The sequence below is a fragment of the Gorilla gorilla genome, chromosome 7 (genome assembly GCF_029281585.2).
Source record: "Gorilla gorilla gorilla isolate KB3781 chromosome 7, NHGRI_mGorGor1-v2.1_pri, whole genome shotgun sequence".
In the NCBI taxonomy this organism is placed as follows: domain Eukaryota; kingdom Metazoa; phylum Chordata; class Mammalia; order Primates; family Hominidae; genus Gorilla; species Gorilla gorilla.
Window position 1 is genome coordinate 107,844,638 of NC_073231.2, and position 13,087 is coordinate 107,857,724.

General features: G+C 39.2%; 1 protein-coding gene across 31 annotated transcripts in view; it reads right to left on the reverse strand.

The window, feature by feature from the left end:
- The window catches only part of NCALD (neurocalcin delta), a 438,037-nt gene that overhangs the window by 323,245 nt on the left and 101,705 nt on the right, over positions 1–13,087 (reverse strand). For 21 of the 31 annotated variants that reach the window (XM_055348177.2, XM_055348179.2, XM_031013796.3 and 18 more), the window contains one exon: positions 3,291–3,343. The gene's annotated coding sequence lies outside the window, so the exon portion shown is untranslated. Of the gene's footprint in view, positions 1–3,290; positions 3,344–5,787; positions 5,807–8,482; positions 8,541–12,087; positions 12,176–13,087 lie in introns of those variants that run through there. The other 10 variants (XM_055348163.2, XM_055348166.2, XM_055348156.2 and 7 more) reach the window with 4 other exon arrangements.

Here is a 13,087-nt window from a genome sequence, read left to right on the forward strand (position 1 = left end):
GCTCTCATGGAAAAGGAAGATAAAATGCAAGAAAAGATAAAGGATCTTAGATGAGAGAGAGAAACTACAGAAAATAAACAAACTTAAAGATAGATTAATAGAAATTTTATCCAAATTGAAATCAAAAGAGAAAGAATTTTTTTAACAAAAAGATCATGCAAGAGCTGTCAAACAGTATAAAATGGTCTAATATGCGTATAATTAGAGTACCAAACGGGAGAGAAAGATAGAGGTGTCAAAGTAATTAAAATGGGAAAAGAGTAGCTTTTTCAATATGTGATGCTCAAAAATTTAGACATCCATATTAAAAGTTATTCTTGACCCTTATCTCACAAAAGACATAAAAATTACCTCAAAATGGATCATAAAACTAAATATAAAGCTTAAAGCTTTAAAATTTCTAAAAAAAAAAAAAAAAAGAAAATCTTTGCATCCTTGATTTTAGCAAAGATTTCCTAAATAGTACTTAAAACTACTCTTCCAGGCTGAGCGCAGTGGCTCACGCCTGTAATCCCAGCACTTTGGGAGGCCGAGGTGGGTGGATCACCTGAGGTCAGGTGTTCGAGACCAGCCCTGTCTCCACTAAAAATGCAAAAATTAGCCAGGTGTGGTGGTGGGCACCTGTAGTCCCAGCTACTCGGGAGGCTGACGCAGGAGAATTGCTTGAATCTGGGAGGCGGAGGTTGCAGTGAGCCAAGATAGCACCACTGCACTCCAGCCTGGGCAAGAGAGCAAGACTCCGTTTCAAAAAACAAAACAAAACAAAACAAAGTACTCTTCCATTTTTAAAAATTGATAAACTGAAATTCACCAAAATGTAAAACTTTCTACTCTTTGAATGATACTTTTAGGACTTTTAAAGAAACAAACTAGAGACTGAGAAAAAGTATTTGCAAAGCACATATTTAATAAAGAGTTTGTATCCAGAATATATTCTAATTAGCTACATATCATTAAGACAAATAATTTTTAAATGGGTGAATGATTTGAACAGACACTTTATCAAAGAAGATACACAGATGGCAAAGTAGGACATGAAAAGGTGTTCAATGTCATTAGGGAAATGAAAATTAAAGCTACGATGAGATAATGCTATACACTCAAATTGCTAAAATTACAAACAATGATAATACCAAGTGCTAGAGGAGCTATGGAACAACTGAAACTTTCATATATTGCTGATTGGAATGTAAAATGGCACAGTCATTTTGGAAACAGTTTGGGGGATTTTTAAAAATAGTGTTTAACATATACTTGCTATGCTTTCCATATGATACAATAATCCCACTCCTAGTAATTTACCCAAGAGAAAGGAAAACATATGTCCACACAAAGGCCTGTTCATGAATGTTTGTAGCAGCTTTATTCCTAGTAGCTAAATACTATAAACAACCCAAATCTTCATCATTTGGTGAATGGATAAACTTGTGGTATACCACACAATGGAATTCTTCTACTCAACAATAAAAAGGAACTAACCACTGATACTTATAACAGCATGGATGAATCTCAAAAAAAAATGCGCCAAGTGAAAAAATCTGAAACAAAGACCACATACTATGTGATGCCATTTATATATTCTGGAAAAAAGAGAAACCAGAGAGCCAAATCCAGATTGTGGTTGTCAAGGGCTAGAGGTAGAGGGAGTAGATTTACTATAAAGGTGCACACTTTCAAGTGTTAGATACGTTCTACCTCTTGATTGTGAGGTAAAACAATGATTACATACATTTTTCAAAATGTATCAAAACATATATTTTAAGAGAACGAATTTTACCATGTGTTAATCATACCTCAGTAACCCTAACCAAAATAGACACATAGTGCTATGGCAAAAGAATGGTGCTTGGTCAACTGGATCTTCACGTGGAAAAAAATTAACTTTGACCTTGTACTTCACACCATGTACAATGAAATCAATTCCAGACATATTATAGATTGAAATGTAAAGGTAAAATAATATATGAAATTCATAAAATAATGAACTTATGTTCATAAAAAAGAGTAAAAAGGTAAACCACAGAAAAAGAGAAGATATTTGTAACACATATATCCTACCAAGGATATATCTAAAATATATATTATTAAAAATGCCTACAACTCAATAAGAAAGACAATTTAATTTTTAAAACAACCCAATTTTTTCACATTTTTAAGACCTGAAGGGGCTTCTCACAAAATAAGATACCCAAATGGCCAATTAATATATGAAATGGTGCCCCACCTCATTAGTCTATACGGAAATGCAAATTTAAACAATATGATGTTACTACATACCCACCAGAAGAGCTTAACTAAAAAAACAAAAACAGAAAACACCTTGTTTTGGAAAATATGTGGACTAATTAGAACCCTCACACACTCCTGATTGTGGCATAAATTTTTAAATTGATACACCATTTTTTGAAAACTGATAGTATCTACTAAAGCTGAACATATGCCTGCCTTATGATCCAGAAATTCCCCTCCTGCATATGTATTCAACAGAAATACATATATGTAACTAAAAACATAACAAAACTGACTCAAGAAGAAATAGAAAACCTAAATAAATCAGAAACTAAATCAGTTAGTAAAATTTCTTTCCTCAAAGAAAACATCTGGCCCAAACTGTTTTACTGTCAAGTTCCACCATACATTTAAGTAGCAAGTAATTCCAATATTTTGAAAACCATTCCTGACAAGGAATATCGCAGAAAGATTTTAGTCAATCTCATTTATGACTAAAACTTAGCAAATTAAATCTAGCTAAGTATAGAAAAGATAACACATCATTATGAAGTTGGTTTTATCTCAGCAATGCAAGGTAGCTTAACATTAGAAAATCCATTAATGTAAACTAAAATTAACAAATGAAAGCATAAAAATCATTTGATCATCTCAGTGGATATAGAAAAGCATTTAATAAAATTCAACATGTATTTATTTATAATAGAGACTTTTAGCAAACTAGGAATAGAAGAGAACATCTTAAGGTGATAATGAATATTTTAAAACTACTTCCATCAAATGAATGTACCATAATTAATTTAATACAATTTGCCTACTGTTGGATATTTATATTCTCTCCTTTTCATTTTGTATTATTTTACTATCATAATGTATGCTGTGATGAACATTTTTGTGCATGTCAAGCTGCCAGTGCCTCAATTTCCTCATGTATAAGATGGAAATAAGACTCATAAGGCTAAAATGAGGATTACATAGAATGTTAGGCTTATGTATGTCTTAGGGAATCTTGGGAGAAAATTGTTGTTTACAAACCTAAGAAAAACTTGTTCTATACTTACCTAGTGGTAGATCTCTCACAGCACACTGCAGGCTCAAGTCAGAAGAAATCACTCTGTCAAAAATAAAAGTATTGTCTTAGCTTATCAGGAACTAGGAAGAATAATTAAAAAGTCTAAATACATCTAATAGATGTATTTATAGATCTGTTAATATACATAAAATACAAATTTTAAGTCTTAGCATTGTATCACACTTTAATATGCCACTATTTCTTTATTATTGGTTCTACATTGGTTCTGATTGTTTCTAAAATCGGAATATAATATCTGCAGAATGCAATCAGTGATGGGGATTATTGCTTGCTCCAGGATTCCCTTGTATCATTTTCTATTGTCCACTCATCCCACTTCAGTCCCACTAATCAAGTGAGTATGACTATTACCATGCTTGCTTCATCTGACTGTGATATACAGCACTTCAGTTTTGCACAGTAGTCAGAGTGATCATTCTAAAATCTAAGCATAACATTCTTCTCCTGGAACCCCTTCCACAACTTTCTCTTCCCTGTGGATAAAAGCCAAACTCCTTGCCATGACATCTAAGGCACTTCATCATTTAACATCTGCTTACTTCTCTAGCCTCATCTCTCATCTCTGTACCATTGCCTGAGCTCCAGCTACTTCACACTTCCTTCAGTTCCTCCTCACCCCTTGCCAGCTCCCAGCGTTCATACACACTGCTCCCTTGGCCAGGACCACCTTTCTTCCTTCCCCACTCACCTCCACCTGACTAACTCCTACTTGTCTTTCCATTCTCCACTTAAGTGTTGCTCCTCCAGTCAAGTCATCTGCTACACTTGACCATCTTAAGCTCATTTATTAACACTCCCAAAGAACACTGCATTTTTTCTTTTGTAACATCATATATACAAATATACATTCAGTATTTCTTGTCTTCCCTGTAAGTTCACAGATCATGTCTGTGTCTTTCACAGCTGGATCCTCAATGCCTAGACCAGGACTGGTCTCACAGAAGACGTTTAATAAATATTTATTGAGCAAAAGAATTAATAGAGCTATCCTCAGTCCTTAGCTTTCCAATTCATCTTTTGATTCATATTGATAATTTAATAAGCTTCCTACCATATTTCATTAATCAGGACTCACTCATTGTAGAAACAATACTATTTTATATACCAATTATAAAGAAAGAAATGGTGGCACATTATAGTGTGATACAATGCTAAGACTTAAAATTTTTATTTTATACATATTAAAAGAGCTCTATTGGACATTTTTGGATTTGTATGATGCCCATAAAAAAGGAAAATATAAAGGTATAAGTGAAATAAATTGGCTTACGTATTCACATCCAGAACCACAGTATTAACAGGGCACCAGGCTGAGGTGGGTGGGCGTCAATCAGCCCACAGGCCTCTAGCCAAGCCCTGGCACCAGGTGCCTCCACCATGGTGGAAGAGACACTTTCTGACCTTCCACTAGCCCGGTGAATGACAGTGTACTCCCAGCAGAGACTCTTCTCCCTAACTACTTTTTTGTCCTATTAAAATACCATTTTTAAGGACACAGTTTTTTGATACATAGAAGTTTCTTAGGCATGAGCCATCACATTGACATAGAGAGGATGGGAGTGCCAGAGGTCTCCTAATCCCCATCCAGCACTCTAGGACTCAGGATCTCAGGTTGGAAATACTCAACCATGTCTGGGAACATGAGGAGGAAAGAGACACAACCGGAAAAGCCATAGCCCTCTCTGTGACTCAGTTTCCTCATCTGTAAAATGGACATACAGAATTAGATGATGTATTTGTACAGGGTCCCAGCAGAAAAGAGATGATACACTCAAATTGGAGCTTCAGTGCAGGGGACTATTTACAGGGCGTGAACAGGGTTAAGGGAACCACCAAGAGGTGGTGATGCAGGTGCCTCCCATTGGCCAAATCCAAATAGAAAACAGAGGTCGGGGAGCCCATTGATGGGATCCATGGAGACCAGCCTCCCTGGATCCAGAACAGTGTGGAAAAGGGGGAGGGTGGGTCTGAAAGAACAAATGGAGACTCCCCAGCACAGATCATCTCTGAGTCCCCACAGAACTGAGAATAATCCAGTATTCTATGATCATTTCAGTAAAGCATTAAGCTTTGAAATAGCAAGAAGAGATTTATGTTTATTCCAAAGACTTGAGGAAAACCCACCAGGATGCAATTTTTCATCATTCCATGTGCTTAGCTCAGATGACTGCACTCTCTTGCAGTTCTTGGAAATGGTTCAGATTGAGAACACCGCACTATACAGACCCTGTTTTTCTCTAATTGAGCTCTTAAAACGTAGGGGGATTCTGTTTTGAGCTAGTATTGAGGTGTCCCCTCTGGTCTCATCCTCCAGATCCTTTTCTTTTCAGAAACAGGTTCCTGCAGTGTCCACTACCTTACAGAAAACAGGTTCCAGCAGGAGCAAAGCAAAGGCTTTGACTTTCTAAGCCAAGCCCCTAGAGTCTCAGAACATAATCAACATGATGAACTAGAGCAATACTTACCACCCTTCCCACACATCCAGACCAAAAACCATTCTTTTCTGCTGGAAGAAGGTATGGAGAGAAAGGTAGAACTGTGTAGTCATTGTGGTTCCCGAGAAAGAGGCTTCCAGTGAATCCATTTGCCCCCATCCAAGCCAGTAAATGGTAAGCACCACATGTGTTCTTGTCCCCTTTCCCCCTCACAACTCATTTTTAGAACTCTCATTCTTTCCCTTGACTGGGCCAGTGCTCCAGGTATCACCCACCCCATCTCACACCCTCCCTTCAGTGGCAACCAAGTCCCATCAGCACTCTCAAGTCATGGGGTGCTTGGTCCTAGAGCCAAGGTATGAGATTTGTCATTTCAAAAATCAAAGATCCTTTCAAAAATTTCATTTGAATAAATAGCTGCTTCTAAAGAAGTTCCAAGCATCACCCGCCCTGAAGGCCCAGGCAGTGACGCTGACCACAGTTTCTAGCATCTGTTCTTTCCTGAATTTAGAGATGATGCTATGCTCCAAAGCACAGAGGGTTTTGCTGTAACCATTATACTGAAGCCCAACTAGGCAACACCAGCCATTAGAGAGATGTCATACTGTGCCGTGAAAGCACTCTTAGAATAGAGAGGAATCACACTGGGTTAGAACGAAAACTCATTTAGAATAAAACAAAAATAAGTTTTCAGAGAAAAACATCTCTTTTTTTCTTTCAAATGAGTCAGATGATTTTTACAAAGTGAATGAAGACTCTTTGATTTCTGGCAAAAACAAATAAATAAACAAAAATAAAAGGAGGAGAGAGGCTGCCCATTCCCAAGGGGGAATCTAGCAGGGGCAGGGAATTTGGTATATTGACCTTGACCAAATTGTGTAACCTCTCTGTCTCATTTTTCTCATCTGCAAAAGTGCCAGGGATTTGGATTAAAACAGTTATTGAGGTCCCTTCCAGTTCTAAGAATATATGGCCTTCAAGCTAGGAAAGGGGCTTTCCAGTTCCGAGACCAAGGATTTGCCATAGAAAAATGAAGTAAAGAAGGAAAGTCTGCCATTATCAGCCAACCAGGGCTCTAGTCTGACGAATAACAGAAAAGAAGTGTTGTGTGGATCTTGTCATCATGGTGCCTTGACCCGTCCTAGCTGTGTTTCCGTCTCAATGATAGGATACAAATGGGCTATTCCAGGCATCTCAAGAATGCCCCAACCATAAAAGGAATTCTCCTAAGTGGCCCCTCTGTGACATTATGCAGAACTCCTCTTTACATAGCAGTTTCACCCAGCTTTAGATTCAACTCTAGATGAAAATATTACAATTGGATGATTTCACAAGTGCTGAATCTAATCCTTGTTGCTCTTTTGCCAGAGTTCTTATAAAGAAGAATGCCAGATGTTGTACTTGTATATTTCATGCGTAACTGAATGGGAAAAAAACAGAACACAGCAAACCTAATTGTAATATTTAACTGTTTTTTGACAACCCACAATATAAACATACCAGAAATACCATATTTTCAAAACTGTGGCAAAGTCAAATGTCTCTCAAACACACACAAAAAAGCCTGTCATAAGTAATTCCAAATAAAGCAATCTGTCAGTTGTAAAATGCAAGTACTCCTTTATAAATAGTTTGCATGCTTCCAACTTGCTTAATAAATACCATGTTAATAGATCAAAAATATTCAGAGAGAACTTCTTCAAGCCCAGGAAACATGAACTAATCAGTTGCTTATGTAACATCAGGCTGGATCTCCCTTATCATTTACTGGGTATAAATCAAACTTATCAAGGGCACTTATCAGGGGCAAATCAAAACACCATCGATTGTCCAAAACAATTCCTTCTCTTGCTATCCTTTTCCACTCATCACATAGCCAGGAGCCTGAACACCATTTAATACTCCACTTTCTCCTCCTCTCATCAATAACCAAATCCTGTAGATAGTGCCTACTGAGGAACGTTGTCTTCTGGTCTCCACCCCATTTCCATTGTCTTAATTAAGCCTTCGTCCTCTACCTATTGGACAACTGCAAGATCCTCCAGCCTTCAGCATCTTCAAGTAATTTGTTCATCTTTGAGATTTCTCTTTCTCAAATACACTTTTGATACATCACCCCTCTGATCATACTCACCCTTCAATGGCTCCCTGTTGCTTCTAAGAAGAACTCAAAATTCAACACAATGTCCTCCCTCACACCCCATATTCCAGCCTTGTCAAGTTGCTTTGTTTTCCAATTATCAGGATACTTTGTTCTCCATGTCCTAACAAACCAATTGCTCCCTATCCCAACTCCAAAAGAGCCCATGTAACCATTATGTCTTTTTCAAGAGGAAAACTTCTTCCTTGGGCCCTGTATGACCTGTCCCCTGCCTCTCTCTCAACCTGACACTACCGTCCTCCTAGGCTCAACTCTAGCTGTGCCAGCCCTCTGTAGGTTCTGCTTCCTTCCTCAGTGGAGACATTTCAACATGGAGGCCCCTCGCTAGCTACTCTTCATTCACCTAACTTGAACTCATTCTTCAGGTTCATTATTTGGCTTAGGGTCAATGTGACTCTCTCAGTGAGACCTCCCATGATGCCCACCCCAGAAGGAAATTTGGTCTTTGCTACATGCTCTGCAGTTCACTATTCTTTTCCTTCATTGCATTTATCACAACTGATGGTTATATATTTAATATTGAGGTTATGACTTCAAAGCTCATCAACCACAATGAATACTCACTTCCGTGAAGTACAGATGGTTCAGGTTCAAAGTTCATCCCCAGACTCTAGCACAGTGCCTAGTATTCAATAAAAGTTTAAAAATCAGTGAGTGGTAGCTCCAGCCTTACTCCTTCTGTACATAATATTCTGTTCTCCCCAGCCATGCAGGTAGAAAAGTCCACTGCCTCCCTTGCAACTCAGCTGTGCCCTGAACAGAATTAAATTGGAGCACCCATGATATATAATGCATTTCCATCTTATTCTTTTTTCTACTAGACTACAAACTCCTCGTGGGCAAAAATCATGTTATATATTTGAGGCATGTGGATCCTTAAGTAAACAAAAGGTGTGCAGAGGAGGAACGTATGTCTACAGGTATACATTTTGGAGGGTGCCACAAGGACAGCAGTGTATTAGTCCATTCTGACACTGCTATAAGGGCATAGTTGAGACTAGGTAATTTATAAAGAAAAGAGGTTTAATTGACTCACATTTCCACAGGGCTGGGGAGGCTTCAGGAAACTTAACAATCATGGTAGGGGAAGCAAACACATCCTTCTTCACACAGCAGCAGGAAGGAGAAGTATGAGCAAAAGCAGGGAAAGTCCCTTATAAAACCATCAGATATTGTAAGAACTCACTCACTGAGGGTAACTGCACCAATGATTCAGTTGCCTCCCACCAGATCCCACCTACAACACATGGGAACTACAGTTCATGATGAGATTTAGGTGGGGACACAGCCAAACCATATATCATTCTGCCCCTGGCCCTTCCCAAATCTCATGTCCTCACAATTCAAAACACAATTATTCCTTTCCAACAGTACCCGAAAGTCTCAATTCATTCTAGCATTAACCCAAAAGTCCAAGTCCAAAGTCTCATCTGAGACAAGGCAAGTTCCTTCCACCTATCAGCCTGTAAAATCAAAAGCAAGTTATTACTTCCTAGATACAATAGAGGTACAGGAATTGGGTAAATGCGCCCATTCCAAATGGGAGAAATTGGCCAAAACAAAGTGGTTACAGGCCCCATGCAAGTCTGAAATCTAACAAGGCAGTAATTAAATTTTAAAGCTCCAAAATAATCTCCCTTGACTCCATGTCTCACATCCAGGTCACGCTGATGCAAGAGGTGGGCTCCCATGGCCTTGGACAGCTCCAAATCTGTAGCTTTGCAGGGTACAGCCACCCTGTCAGCTTCCTTCACAGGCTGGTGTTGAGTGCCTGTGGCTTTTTCAGGCACACAGTGCAAGCTGTCAGTGGACATACTATTCTAAGGTCTGAAGAATGGTGGCTCTCTTCTCACAGCTCCACTAGGCAGTGCCCCAGTGGGGGCTCTGACCCCACATTTCCCTTCTGCACTGCCCTAACAAAGGTTCTCCATGAGGGCTCTGCCCCTGCAGTAAACTTCTGCCTGGAGATCCAGGCATTTCCATACATCCTCTGAAATCTAGGCAGAGGTTCCCAAACCACAATTCTTGACTTCTGTGCACCCAAAGGCCCAATACCACATGAAAGCTGCCAAGGCTTGGGGCTTCCACCCTCTGAAACAACAGTCTGAACTGTACATTGGCTCCTTTTAGCCATGGCTGGAGCTGAAGCAGCTGAGATACAGGGCACTATGTCCCAAGGCTGCACAGGGCAGGGAGGCCCTGGGCTTGGCCCACAAAACCATTTTTCCCTCCTAGGCATCCAGGCCTTTGATGGGAGGGGCTGCTGTGAAGGTCTCTGACATGCCATGGAGACATTTCCCCATTGTCTTGGTGACTAACATTCAGCTCCTCATTACTTATGCGAATTTCTGCAGCAGGCTTGAATTTCTTCCCAGAAAATAGTTCTTTTCTATTGCAGCATCAGGCTGCAAATTTTCCAAATTTTTATGATCTGCTTCCTCTGGAACGCTTTGCCACTTAGAAATTTCTTCTGCCAGATACCCTATATCATCTCTCTCAAGTTCAAAGTTCCACAGATCTCTGGGACAGGGCAAAATGCCGCCAGTTTCTTTACATAGCAAGAGTGACCTTTACTTCAGTTCCCAACCAGTTCCCCATCTCCATTTGAGACCACTTCAGCCTGGACTTCATTGTTTATATCACTATCAGCATTTTGGTCAAAGCCATTCAACAAGTCTCTAGGAAGTTTCAAACTTCCATATCTTCCTATCTTCTGAGCCCTCCAAACTGTTCCAACCTCTACCTGTTACCCATTTCCAAAGTGGTTCCCTCATTTTTGGGTATCTTTACAGCAGCGCCCTACACCCAGTACAAATTTACTGTATTAGTCGATTCTCACGGTGCTGTAAGGACATATCTGAACTGGGTAATTTAGAAAGGAAAGAGGTTTAATTGACTCACAGTTATGCAGGGCTAGGGAGGACTCAGGAAATTTACAATCATGGTAGAAGTGGAAGCAAACACACCCTTCTTCGCACAGTGGCAGGAAGGGGAAGAATGAGCAAAAGGTGGGAAAAGCCCCTGATAAATTCATCAGATCTTGTGAGAACTCACTCACTATCCAAAGACCAGCAGCATGGGGGTAATTGCCCCCATGATTCAATTACCTCCCACTGGGTCCCTCCCATGACACATAGGGATTATAGGAACTGTAATTCAAGATAAGATTTGGATTCTGGATCCCAAACAAGTTTGAGGAAATTTGAATATGGACTATATTTGAGATGATTCTGTGAAATTATTATCTTAGGTGTAATAATGATACTGTTTACATAGAAAAATGTCCTTATTTTGAGGAGCATGTAGAAGTATTCAAGGGTGAAGTATCATGATATCCTCAGTCTATATTCAAGTGGGTCAGGAAAAGAATATGAACAGTTATGCATACATCTTACTTAAACACAAACTTGAGTCTATGCGTATATACAGGAAGAAAGCAAGAGAAAGAAAGCAAATGTAGCAAAATGAAGAGAGTATGACTACGTACTATTTTCTATCAACTTTTCTGTAGGTTAATTTTTTAAATAAAAAGGAATGCAAATAAATAAAGCAAGCCTCTTTCACATGTGAACTAAATATTCTACACAATGCCCAAGTATACTCCTTTGAAGCTCTAAATGCACTAGCCACTGAGGGGGAAACAATGCCTGCAGCCTTCATGTTGGAAAGGATTGTTTATCAAACCCTTGGGGAACCCAGCCTTCTGATGGGAAAATAATAGCCCCTGGGCAGTGCCATTAGGAAGACTATCTCTGGGAGGAATCAAAACTAATCTGGTTAGCATTTCCTGATGACCCAGGCAAAGTGGTCCCTGCCCCAACACAAGCCAGTCTCTTTTCTACTAATTCCTTTGCCTGCCATATGTGAATTACACTGCTCCTTGTGTTAAGTGACCAGAAAGTAAAAGATGAGTATGATGCAGCCCCAACCTTCTGGTCATTTATTCCAAAGGTGACCATTTAATTCATTGTCCAAACCAAGATAATTTTGAGAGTAAAGGGGGGTACTAGCCAGACAAGGTGCTGAGACAACAGGTATAAACTGGGAGTGTCCCAGGAAAATTTGGATGTATGGTTGTCACCCCAGAGTGGTGACAAACACATAAATAATAGTAACAACAGCTAACCACATAACAAAATAATATAAAGAAACTGTCATGAAGACATTACCTGGGAATTCGGAGGAGTGATATTTCTTTGAAGGAATCAGGAAGGACTTCATGGAGGAGGAGGAATTTTAAAATAATGATAGGATCTCTGCAGATAGAGATAGAAGAGAAAGTCATTCTGGATAGAAGAAACTGTGTGAGCAAAGACCAAAGTAGTAAAATGTAGGGTGTACCAGGAAGTGGAGGCAACTAAAATAGCTGATCTGAAGAGATGTCCATAGGAAAGACAGGGAAATGGGCCTGGAGAGGTAAAAATGGAATCATGATGAAAAGTGTATACTTAATCCAACAGGCAATAGGAAGTCACTAAGTGTTTTTGGGGAGGACAGGAATAAGTCTGTGGAGGGCCTTGAATGTCAGGCAAAAGACTTAAAGCCAGAGAATCAGATCTTTTACAGAGGTAAGGGTCTTCTACAATAGAAGTCATAAGTGAAAATTGATATTACCTAGCCTGCAAACATGAATGCTATAAGCCAAAAGAAATTGTCACAGACATTGATGTCATAAGCTTTTCAAAATCACCTTTATTCTTTCTTGTGGGTGATTCTGTTTCATGTGCTGGGCCAAGTATTATTTCTCCTGTCAACGTTTCATCATAAAAACCTTCACAGCCCTATTTCCATAAAGTCGCTGTCACAGTAACAAAAATGAGAGAGTTAAAATGTTCAGAACTATCCAAGCTAGAGGTGAAAACCAAAAACACCGCATTCGAGCTGAAGGAAAAGCAGGTCACTAAAAGGGGAGGGATGTGATAAGCTTGCGGTCAGGACGAGAAATTACATTTTGAAGGCACAGCTCACTTTAATGCAAGTCCTTCTACTGCTCTCAAAGAAGCCTGAAGCACTCTCACATTTAATAAGATTAATTATATTATTCCTAAAGTTTATTTATAGATCTTTACTGGGTTGCATAGAAAATTTCAGGGGAAAATGTTAAAAGGCGGGTTTTCAACTATTTTCAGTTTTATTCCAGATATTTGTCTAGACAAGAGCACATGCCTC